At 36.3% G+C, this 11,027-nt stretch overlaps 1 long non-coding RNA gene across 1 annotated transcript in view; it reads right to left on the bottom strand.

Annotated features, from left to right (window-relative positions):
* The window catches only part of LOC104856329, a 270,278-nt gene that overhangs the window by 151,735 nt on the left and 107,516 nt on the right, over positions 1-11,027 (bottom strand). Inside the window, exon 3 of the long non-coding RNA XR_778591.2 lies at positions 49-104. This is a non-coding gene — a long non-coding RNA (uncharacterized LOC104856329). The remainder of the gene's footprint in view (positions 1-48; positions 105-11,027) is intronic.

Here is an 11,027-nt window from a genome sequence, read left to right on the forward strand (position 1 = left end):
AAAAAAAAAAAAAAAAAGAATGAAAGCTATAACTCATTGACTACTCACCATATTTCATGATGCTGGGTCAAGAGATTAGAAGATCTCTTCACTGAAGAGATGGCCTATTGGGTAAACAAAAATGGTGATCATTACAAAAGAGGAGAAAGCACCTGCCTATACCCAAAGGTAGCAGACAGTTAAGAAATATTTCAAGGTAAAACTTAATGTGAGTTCAACCCTGAAGGAAGAGTGTTATATAATTCCATGTAAAAATAGATGAAAATTAAAACACATATAACCCTCAGAGGACACACACCAGGAATTATCCACACCATTTATCTCCCTGGCAGTCCTTTCTATTTTGTGCACTGGGTGCTGACCAGTTCATGAATTGTTGATTAAAAAACAAACAAATAGTTGAAGCTTTGTTCTTTGAGAGTAGCTTTCAGTTATTATTCAATCAGCTGTCCCTATACAAGTATAAAAATTACCCAATGCCACCTTTGATCTTATAATTTGGTCAAAGGCAGCCCTAAGTCTATGATCTCACATACACCTACTCAGGTACACCTACACACATGCACATACAAGGGTCTTGGTAAAACATAAACTCTCTTTTCTTAACTTCTTTGGAAAATTTAACAAACAAAAAAGTAGCGGATAGATCTCCCTGCACAAATCTGGGAAATCTGATTTTAAAAGGACTTCATGAAGATGATAGCCTTATTCCTCTTAACGTTCCGATGTGATAAAATTATGCTGAAGCAAAAAGTCATTATACTGCTTTAGAGGTCTAAAAGGGAAAGAAAGAACATGTGATTTCAATATCCAAATCAGGTTTCACTAGCTCAGACCCAATCTTCAGATATCTAGAGGTGGATATAACCTGTATGAGGAAATAGAATTATCTTAATTTTATCTTTTTTTTTAATCATGGGGGACTTTACATTTCTCTGTCATTGGCCATTCAACATGGAAACAGAGAGAAAAAAAATTTGAAGTTCATAGTTTTTGGAAGAATTAAACATCTTCCAATGTTACCTAGGTTGTACAGCTGATTATGTGATGTTAACTCTGTACTACACCAGGGAAGAAAAACAAACTTGCAATAGCTAGAAGTTTGAGCCAGTCATCTAGGGCTTTTATAAATATGTATGCGAGTGGAACTAAAACAGCAACTACCCACTCTGATTACAGTAATGGAGCAATTAATACTGGCCAAAAATAACCAACTCCAAATTAAACCATTTCTGACATTTCTGTTCTAAGAGATTCTACGAAGTCACAGGAAGTGTCCTGAGAACATGCTATGTGTATTCTAGAGGAGTTGTTGGAACAGCTAACCAAGATCAATTCAACTCCCTGAGCTGTCCCAATAAAAGAAGCAGGGCATGGTCCAAAGTCATCTTTGTGGGTCTGAATAAGTATGAACCTACCTAAGCCTAATGTTCATGGATCCAGGCCATTTCAACAATGTGAGTTGTTCTGGGGTTTTGTTTGATTGTTTGTTTTGCTTTGTTTTTTATCTTTGTACATACACACATATACACATATTTGTCTCCTTGTCATTTTCACTTCATGTTAGGCTAGAATATCTGGTAACCTACATAAAAGAGGCATTAGGAAAGCCAGTTCCAGAGGTGTCTGCTTCTTCAGAGGCCACAGCTTGCCTAACACACGGTGAGAACTGTTTAGCACATAATGATGCAGCTGGAGAAGGGCACAGGGTTTGGCTTATTTCCAAATGCTCAAACAGATGTAAAAGTGTGAGAGCTGAGGGTGACCCAATTTAAATAATAGTTTCATTTCTGCCTGAAGCCTCTGAAGAGACAACCAAACATCTTGCACCCAGCATCCATTCAATCTTCTTTTTCCACAGTATTCTAACAGTCAGTGAGTCTTTTGCTAAGACTTGACACATGGAGAGAGAGAGAAAAATAATTTTTTTTCCCCTGCTGAATGTAAACCTGAAGCCAAATGGGCCTTGGCCTCCAGGTAACTGCGTTGCCATCACATAGAATCTAAGAATGAAGCAACTACTCAGGCGAAAGAACTGAAAGATGGTAATAATTAGGTTCTAGCAGCATCTGTTGAGTCTCTGGATAGAGTTACATCTGAAACCATTTCTACACCAATACTTCTGTTAGGAGAGTCAATAAATCTAACCCTGCAATTTCCCACACTGGTTAGTTGTTATTGTTTTTTTTTTCCTTTAAGCCAAAATTAATTAGGTTTTCCATCATTCTACAAGAAGAAGATGATACAGACGGTGAATAACTAAATATATAAGATCTATTCCGAAACTACCATTTTTAATATCCGGTCTAATTACATTATTAAATGGTTGCGGTATGTTTCACAAATAAAACTGAAATCTGGAGTAAAGATAATATTAAAATCATTTAAATTTTAAGACAAATTTCTATAATCTACAATTTCCACCACTGAGACTACTTTGTCAGATGAGTGGGTGGATGGATGGATGGATGGATGGAAAGACAGACAAGAAGAGAAACAGGTTTACTTGGAGGTCTTGGATGATGCAGATGGTTATATAAACTGTGAACTTTTTCTCTCGCACAATTTATGAAATACTGTTTCAAAGCCATTGGAATTAGGCATACTGTAAATGCCCTCAGTCCCATGTTTTCTAAATCATGTTTTTCCTCTTTAAGATTAATGTAAATTACTGTAACACTGTAATCTCTTAAGAGGTACTAAGTACCCCCTTTGGCTGATACATTGTTTTTAATGCAATGAAATTTAAAACCACACAAGAGCAATCTTTAGTGGGTGTCACCTTTCAGAGATGGTGTTGAAATCTGATTCATGATTAAAACAGGGTGTGGTTAAAAGGAGCAAAGATGGAAAATTCATTTTTGGCACCTTATTAGACATGTGGGGGTTAAACTGCTGAAACAGCCACAAACATCTGTTGCCAGAAGAGAAAAATAAAAATTTTAAGAGCAACTTTACACTGGGCCAAGCACTGTGTTAAGTGCTTTAGGCCTGATCTCATTCAATTCTAAAAATGATGTCAATTTCACATTGTGATGAAAATGCTACAGATAAGAAATTTCAAGTAGGTAGGTTAAATTTTTCCTCAGTTCCAAAGAAAACCAGATGAAGGCTAGTTTTGAACTGTCAAATTCCTAGCCTTATGCTCTTATCAGTTGATGCCACCTCTAATCTAGAGCAAATTTTATCAACATTTCTGTCTTTCCTTCAGGAAAATTTTCCATCTAATGATTTGCATATCAAAATCCCTTTTGTTGAAAATCAACATGCATTAAATACTGACTCACAACCATGATAGTGTTTCATTTATTCTGGAAGTTTCCTTCTGTTTCTCAGCTTTTATGGTTACAAAAAAAAAAAATGTTTTCCTCACCTGTTTTTGAATTAAAGAAAAAAAAAATACACCATTTTCAGTATAGGGTGTTGAACCCAGATCCTTCACAGTGAGCTACATCTCTAGCCACTTTTTATTTTTTTGAGATGGCATCTCCCTGAGTTGGTAAATTCTTGATCCTCCTATCCCAGCCTCCTAGAGGGCTGGGAATGCTGGTGTGTGACACCACACCAGGCTTGCCATTTACATTTTTAAACCATAAAATATGAATGTCTTTCCTATCTTTAAGAATGTTATTTATTCATTTATTTTTCTTGAAGTAAATATTTTCAAGGCCACTGAAATATAAAGAAGTTAGAAACCTGGGAGGATCCAATCATTCCTGGGTTAGTAGTGTGCATCTTTAGATGTGTTTGAAAAATCACTGGGTTTTTTTTTTTGTTTTTGGCCAAGTCATCTAAAACCAGCACTGGTTAGGCAGGGGGACTCCATTTATTATTTAACCGTGGGCACATTAGGTAAAGCAGTAACTGCTCAGATAGCCAGCACCATGCCCTGCCTCAAGGCAAGGGGAAATCTGATCTGATCTGACAGAAGCCACTGATCAGAACAATCAGGATCCTATAATTATTGTTTAATAGAGTGCCCTCAGTGGTTATGCTCATATTTCATTTAAAGGCTACATTAAAATTTTTCAAAAACATGTTAGATTTAATAAGGAAAATATGTAATAAGCACATACTTAGTATGTGATTCAAAACTTTGACACATTCGATACAAATGTAAGTCTCCAGGAGAAAATAAAACTGGAAGTCTGTGGCACCGAGGGTCAAATACAACCTGAAATGTTTGAAATGCAGATGGAAAAAGAGGCAGAGGGTTTTAGGCTCATCCATTCTATTTCTCTGAAAGAATTAAAAGAAGGAGAAAAAGAAACAAGGAAATGTGATGTAGGCAAAGGCAGTCACATATGCCAATAATTATTTTTATTATTATTATCTCAGCCTTCTCAGATACTGAGAACAATGATGCCCAGCCCATGGTAGGCACTGAAGTGACTGCCCATCTGCCTAAAGTGTATAGTCCAGCATTTCCCAGCAAGTAGATACGTCAGTATTATCTACTGGTGAGTCACTAATTACACTGCAAGAAGGATTTTCAGATGAAAAGTCAGGAAAGTCATTAATTGAAGCTCCCTTAAGGAAAGGAATGATGAAAAAAAAAAAGAGAGAATTTAGAACTTTCATTAGATGACCCCAAACATATTGACACCCATGTCAATTGTTGCATTTAACAAGAGAAAACCTGTTCCAGGGTCTATTCTTTGCATTCCAGAACTTTTCAGAAGCCACAGCAGAAGCTTCATCTTGCCCAGATTTGGTGCAAATCAGGACTGAATCCATGGGCTGAATTGCTCCACTTTAGTGTTAATACCCTGAAAGCTTGAGGAAGGAGTCTGAGCCCCACTTTGCAATATGCCAAGAACAGTTAGCTGAGCTGAATGCTTTGCAAATATATAGACAGAATTTCTGCTATGGACCCAGCTACCTGGAGTAAAGGAGAAGTAAATGGAGTCTCGTCTTCAAACTCAAAGGAAGACCTCTTTTAAGCTCTAAAAATATTTGGCTAAACATGTCTCTAATGCTCCAGATTTTGAAATCTGGACCTGCCCAGCTCAACAACAGTGATTAATTGCCCAAAGGGTAAAGGGCCCAAGTGAGTTTCAAGTTCTAGGAGGAGTTACATAGAAGGAAGATTATCAGTCTCTTTCCCCTCAGAGGTTAAGGCTCAATGGAACAAGCACTACCACAAAACATGCTGGGCTGGAGCAGGCTTTTAGCCAAGTTGCTAAAAAAAAAAAAATAAATAAAAATAAAAATTCCAAAGCTGTTTGATCAGCATGCTTGTTGGCAGTCTTTCCTTGCAAGGATCCCTCCCTGAGTGCTTTATGTCCCACACAGAGCCTCTGTGGTGCATTCAGGAGCATGTGCTCCAGGACACCGCTCACAGGACATACCCAGACACCTGCAGCCAAGAGCTGCTAGGTTCTTACTTTACATTTACGATCTCTCAGGCTGGGAGAAGTCACTGTTGTATCCATATTATAAGCATTTTCTAGCTGAAGAAAATTAAATGAAGATATTGCTAACTTCTTCCAAAGTCTAGAAGCAAAGACAATACTGCTGATGACTATGCTTTCTAGTTATTTGCAGGTGCCTTCAGCTGTGTTAGTGTGCAAAGGAATGGCAGATTTTCATCACTAGTCTTTACTCAAGTTAACTAAGACCAAAAAAATAGGGGCAGTAGTACTAAAACAAAAACAAAAAACTGTGGCTGATAAGATATCAGAATCCACTTAAATTTGGGTGGGCCCCAGTAATCATTTGAACAATATTCTTACCTTCAGGTATGGCCATTCTTAAACTGTTGAATCTTTTCTCCTTACTATATATGCAAACATCTTTGCATATTTCATGTGTGTCTAGGTATACATATCCAAATTGATGCATATCACACTGGTATTCACATAATATTGTGAAAATTTCTAGTGCCAACTAAGATCAGAAAACTTTATGCGATCATCCTTCATTCAGAGTGATAGTGCATATAAGCATATTAAAGATTCCGATGAATCCCATAATAAAGTACTATATTTAAGTTTAGTTCTGCATTTCTAAAACCTTTGACATAAAATCTTTCTTATTTATAACACCTCAATATCTCAGGGGACTTGAAGGATATGTGTAACGACTTAAGAAATGTCATTGTTTTTTAAGCGCTATTGAATGGTATTTACTTGAATTCACCATTTTTCTCTCTCTAGAATAGAAATGCCCTTAAAGATGGGACTTTGTTCAATTTGATGTCTCCATAAAATTGTGCTTCCTTCCCAAGGGCTGTGAGAAACAAATCAAGTACAGAAAAAGCTTTCATCCTGTACTCCTGCACATAAAGAGATATTACAATTCTGAATCTTACAGACTTCACTGTAAGAATTTAGTAAGAATTACTGCTTTAAGTTCACAGAAAAAAGGGTTTAAATATACTTAAACTGAAAAAAATGGAGAAAGCCAAACACAGAATTAAGCTATACCAAGCTGACTTAAGGAAAGAAAGCATGAAATAGTAGTTATCTGTCTACGTATACAGACTGTGGTTATTAACAATGCATTCTGTATATCATAGAAAATGGCCTGTGATTGAAATCTCTTGGAGGAACTGGTTAAAATAAAGAATCTTGGACCTTATGTCAGAGCCACTGAGTTATTTGGTACATAGAGCACAGGATATCTACAAATTAGTATTTTTTACAATTTCTAAATGATTTCCTACACACTGAATTTTGAGAATAATTGTTCTAAATGTATAAGGTTTAGTATGTTCAAAGAAAATAACACCTCCATTTACATTTTAAGGAAGTAGTTGCTTCTTTCCTTTCCCCTATGATTTCCCCTTCTCCTTTGGACATGTTCTTCCTATTTCACATTATCCATTATACATTTTGATCCTTATTTACACTTTTTAAAAAATGGAAACAAAGTGTTTGTAAATAGGGAGGAGCAGAGGGGTTGAAGGGAGGGCAGGGGGATGGGGAAAAAAAAAGAACCAAGATAATGTTATGTAAAGGTACAAATTCCCAATGACAAATGTCATCACATTGTATATCTAAAATGTACCAATAAATTAAATAAGAAAAAGAGGAAGTTGTTGCCCTAGGAGACCACATATTTATTTCAATGATGTTGTTGTTTCTCATTCCAAAAAAATTTTTGGAGTACTCCTTTTGTGCTGCCTTCAGGGCCTCTCAAGCATTCTTTGGTATTTACTGAGTTGGGAAAATCTGCTCTTATAGAGTGGGTTTGTATGTTAGCAACTGTCACATACATTTAAAAGCACATCTAGTGAATGATGTAAATGGCTAGGCAGAATAACATGGTTTGGAGCCCTAAGCCATGAATTTGAAGCAAATAAAACTAGTTTTCTTGGGTGGCTCTCAAAAAATAGTAAAATGCATAAATTTACCAAAACATATGCACATTTTCACAGGCACTATATTTATTCATAATAAAATAATACATTTGGCTGGTGGGAACAAGTATTTAAAATGTTCTATTTCTAACATTCCTGAAAATATATTTATGCATTGCTTTTGTACCAGAAACATATACACATGGACATTAATTCAACATGATGTCTCTCATTTCATCCATGTTGATGGCTTCTCAGCAAAGATGTTTGAGGATCAAGTTTTAAGTATGTGAAATCAAGACAGCTAGAAGCCAGACTAGAAGGGGCCCATGAGGACTGCATTCTCAAATTGTGAATAACATTTTCGCTTGGCTCTTATGGCTTGATCAGATGTAAATCCAGTTTTAAACATCTACTTTGGAGCGGGGTGCTGTAAATTTCTGTTTTGACTCAGGGTTCTGTGCTGGGTTGTTGGTTTCCAGTGTCTTCTGGTATTGCAATCCTGGTGCTACCAGCAAGGTCAGCTGCTTGAGCAACTTACCTAAGATTCACATTCCCCTGCTCCAAGGGTAGCGTTAGGATCGAGGGCATCAACAAATCACCCAAGATCCATCAGATTTATGGACTAAATGCCATTGCAACTTCCAAGGCCTTTTGCTTTCTGATCAAGTTTACAAAAATAATCTTAACAATACAAAAAAAGAAAAGAACTCACAGCAGATTGCCTCCATTACACTCGGTTTTAAGAATTTTACTGAAAGTCACTCAAGTTTTCTAAGTGGTAGTTCCATCATCCTTAAAATGGGTATAACAGTGAGACTGACTTCAAGAGATTTTTTGAAAGAGTTAAAATAATGTAAGTAGAAAACTTTGCTATTGTTACTATAATCATGTAAAACAACTAGCACAGTACTGACATGTTTGAATAACGACAGCTATTAGTATTATTTTTTTAAACATTACTGATGAAATAGGGAGAGTATTGAATCAATAATTTGAATGATGAGCCATACACCTCAGAATAGAAAAAATGCCCAAGTCTTGATTTTTGGAAAGTCCTTAATGCATTTTTATTCTAAATAATTATTATTAAAATAATAAATTACTGCATTAAGCCTGACTTTTTTCTTTTTTCCTTCACAGTTTCATCCACATCTGGCAAACACTCTACCAGAGCTACATACCCAACCCTTTCTATTTTTTAATTTTGAAACTGGGTCTCTCTAAGTTGCCTAGTCCAGCCTCAAATTTGCTATCCTCCTGCTTCAGCCTCTCAAGTAGCTTAGATTGTAGTTGCACACCACCACACTTGGCTGTGCCAAACTTTAAGATTTGGAGTTTTGCATAAATAAAAGATAAATTCTAAGCTTGGCTAAGACTGCAGTCAGGTGCTTTCCAACGAGGGAAAGGACAATCAAGAAATTAAACTGGAGTCTTATGTATTTAAATAAATGTTTGCAAGAGGTGAGGAATGCTCACTTTATTCACAACTAGTAAAAATAATCTAGGGTACAGAAAGAGGACATGGCATCTCATATTCTAGGCCACACCCACTGCTTTGAATCCACATTAAAATGTCAAAAATGAAAACTTCTCATTTCTATTTTGTCTTTTATTGTGTTTTCTTTCTTTGTCCTTCTCTCCTCTCCTTCCCCCCTGTCCTTTCTCTTTCCCAATTTCTTCCCCTCTTCCCCCTTTTCCCTCTATCCTCCCTTTATCTTCTTTCCCTCCCTTTCTCCCACCTTTTCCTTTCTTCTTTTCATACTGTGCCCTTCTGCACTGTTTGGATATTAATGGGGGAATAACTGCCAAAACATTATGAGATAGGTGGCTTTCAGGGGTACTTTTGTCAAGCAGGAAGTACCAGAGGTCTTGCAAAATGTCCAATACAAATTTTATTTTGCAAACTCTAGACGTTTGCATCTGGATACACATCTGTATTTTCTGGGTGCTGGGCCAAACTAAAACATTCAGTTTATCCACTGCTACTAAACATGTCAGCAGTTTCTTTGCTCTCACATCTGTTGTGAAAAATGTTATTTTTCCTGATGTGTATTTATTTTGCCTTTAATACCAGCTTTCATGGATTTCAAAATAAAGATATGCCTTTACTGAACAAATTCAATAGCATATGCTAGAAAGTGCCTCACAGGAGTGATGAGATAAATTAAAACATACATTGTATCTTGGGTCCTAAAATAGGAAATCAATATAACCAATATTGGCAACTCTCAGGAAGACTATGCCAGCTGAAACGACTTACCTCTTAATCAAGTTTGTCTCAAAATCTTCTCAAAACACTGTATGCATTACAGGAATTCAACAAAAAGTTTTAAAAAATTCCATTATCAGCTGTTTCATTGTTACGGCTGTCGTCAGTCAGGTCGAGAGCTTCCTTTCCAAAGGAAATAAACTCCAAGCGCTATGTTTCTCAGTCCATATCTTCCAGAATACCTGCCCCACTCCATTTCCCAACGTTGGGGCTATCAGAAATCCAAACACATTTTGTTCCTTATGGTGCTTTAAAAAGAAAACGGGAATCAAATGTGGTAGTTCATGCTTGTAATTCCAGCACTTGGAAAGCTGAGGCAGGAGGATTGTGAGTTTGAGGGCAGCCTGGGTACACAAGTTCAAGCTCAGCCTGTGCTACGTGGTGAGATGCTATCTCAAAAAAGAAAAGAAAACAAAAGCTGTATGTCATCATATAAATGGTAGACTACCAGTATGTCTTCCCTTTCTATTCTTTCAATTTCTTCCTAAAATTTTTCAAGGATCCACTCCTTCTTCACCAGTGCTAGCCCTTTATTGTCCCTCATTAATACTCAACTCTCTTAAAAATATTTAATCAGTGTGAAATGCTGTTTCTCTCATTCAGAGGAAGAAATATATACTGGGAAGTGTACCCCTATATAGTAGTTTTTTAAAGGAAGCAGGAAAATCCTGATTGCAAGTAAGTGGTGAATGTGACTGGGCCTATCAGAGATGTACATGTGTTTTCTTCAAACTCTTCTGATGTTAATTGTGTGGATAGTGCTAAAACCTGACATCACTGTCTGAAATCCAAAGCCCTTTTTGACCCAACTGACCAAGAGCCAATCTCTGCTAATTTCAAGGAGGTAATGGGACAAAACCCCCTAAGCCTGTCACCCTGTCCTTTCAGCCCCACAAAATAAACCAGCAAGCTGTGTACTGACACATGAAGTTCTTCACTAAGGGGTTAGGGTAATATCAGAAAGAAAGATGCTATTAAATGAACGGTGATTAGACAGCAAAAGAGAAAGCAAAGGTACAGCAGCATCAAAAGAGCAAAAAAAAAAAACTGTTTTCTAATTTAGTTAAGGGGAAAAACGGCATAAATAAGTAATATGAAACAACTAAAGAATCATCTCTGTTAATAAAGACAGGAGACTAAAATAGAAACAATCTGCTCGATAATAAAACAGGAAAAACTCTTGAAGACTGGCATAGGCAAGGACTTTCTAAACAGAATCCCAATGGCACAAGAAAAAGTACCAAGAATCAACAAATGAGATCATATCAAATTTTTAAAAAATCTTCTACACAACAAAGGAGATAACCAACAGCATGAAGAGATAATCTACAAATGGGAAAAATTTTTTCCAACTGTTCATCAGACATAGGACTAACATATAATATTTAAATTATATAATAAAACATAATTATATAAAATATAATTATAAAATAAAATATATTATATTAAAAA

The sequence above is a fragment of the Fukomys damarensis genome, unplaced genomic scaffold (assembly GCF_012274545.1).
Source record: "Fukomys damarensis isolate Sample0158 unplaced genomic scaffold, DMR_v1.0_HiC HiC_scaffold_19, whole genome shotgun sequence".
In the NCBI taxonomy this organism is placed as follows: Eukaryota; Metazoa; Chordata; class Mammalia; order Rodentia; family Bathyergidae; genus Fukomys; species Fukomys damarensis.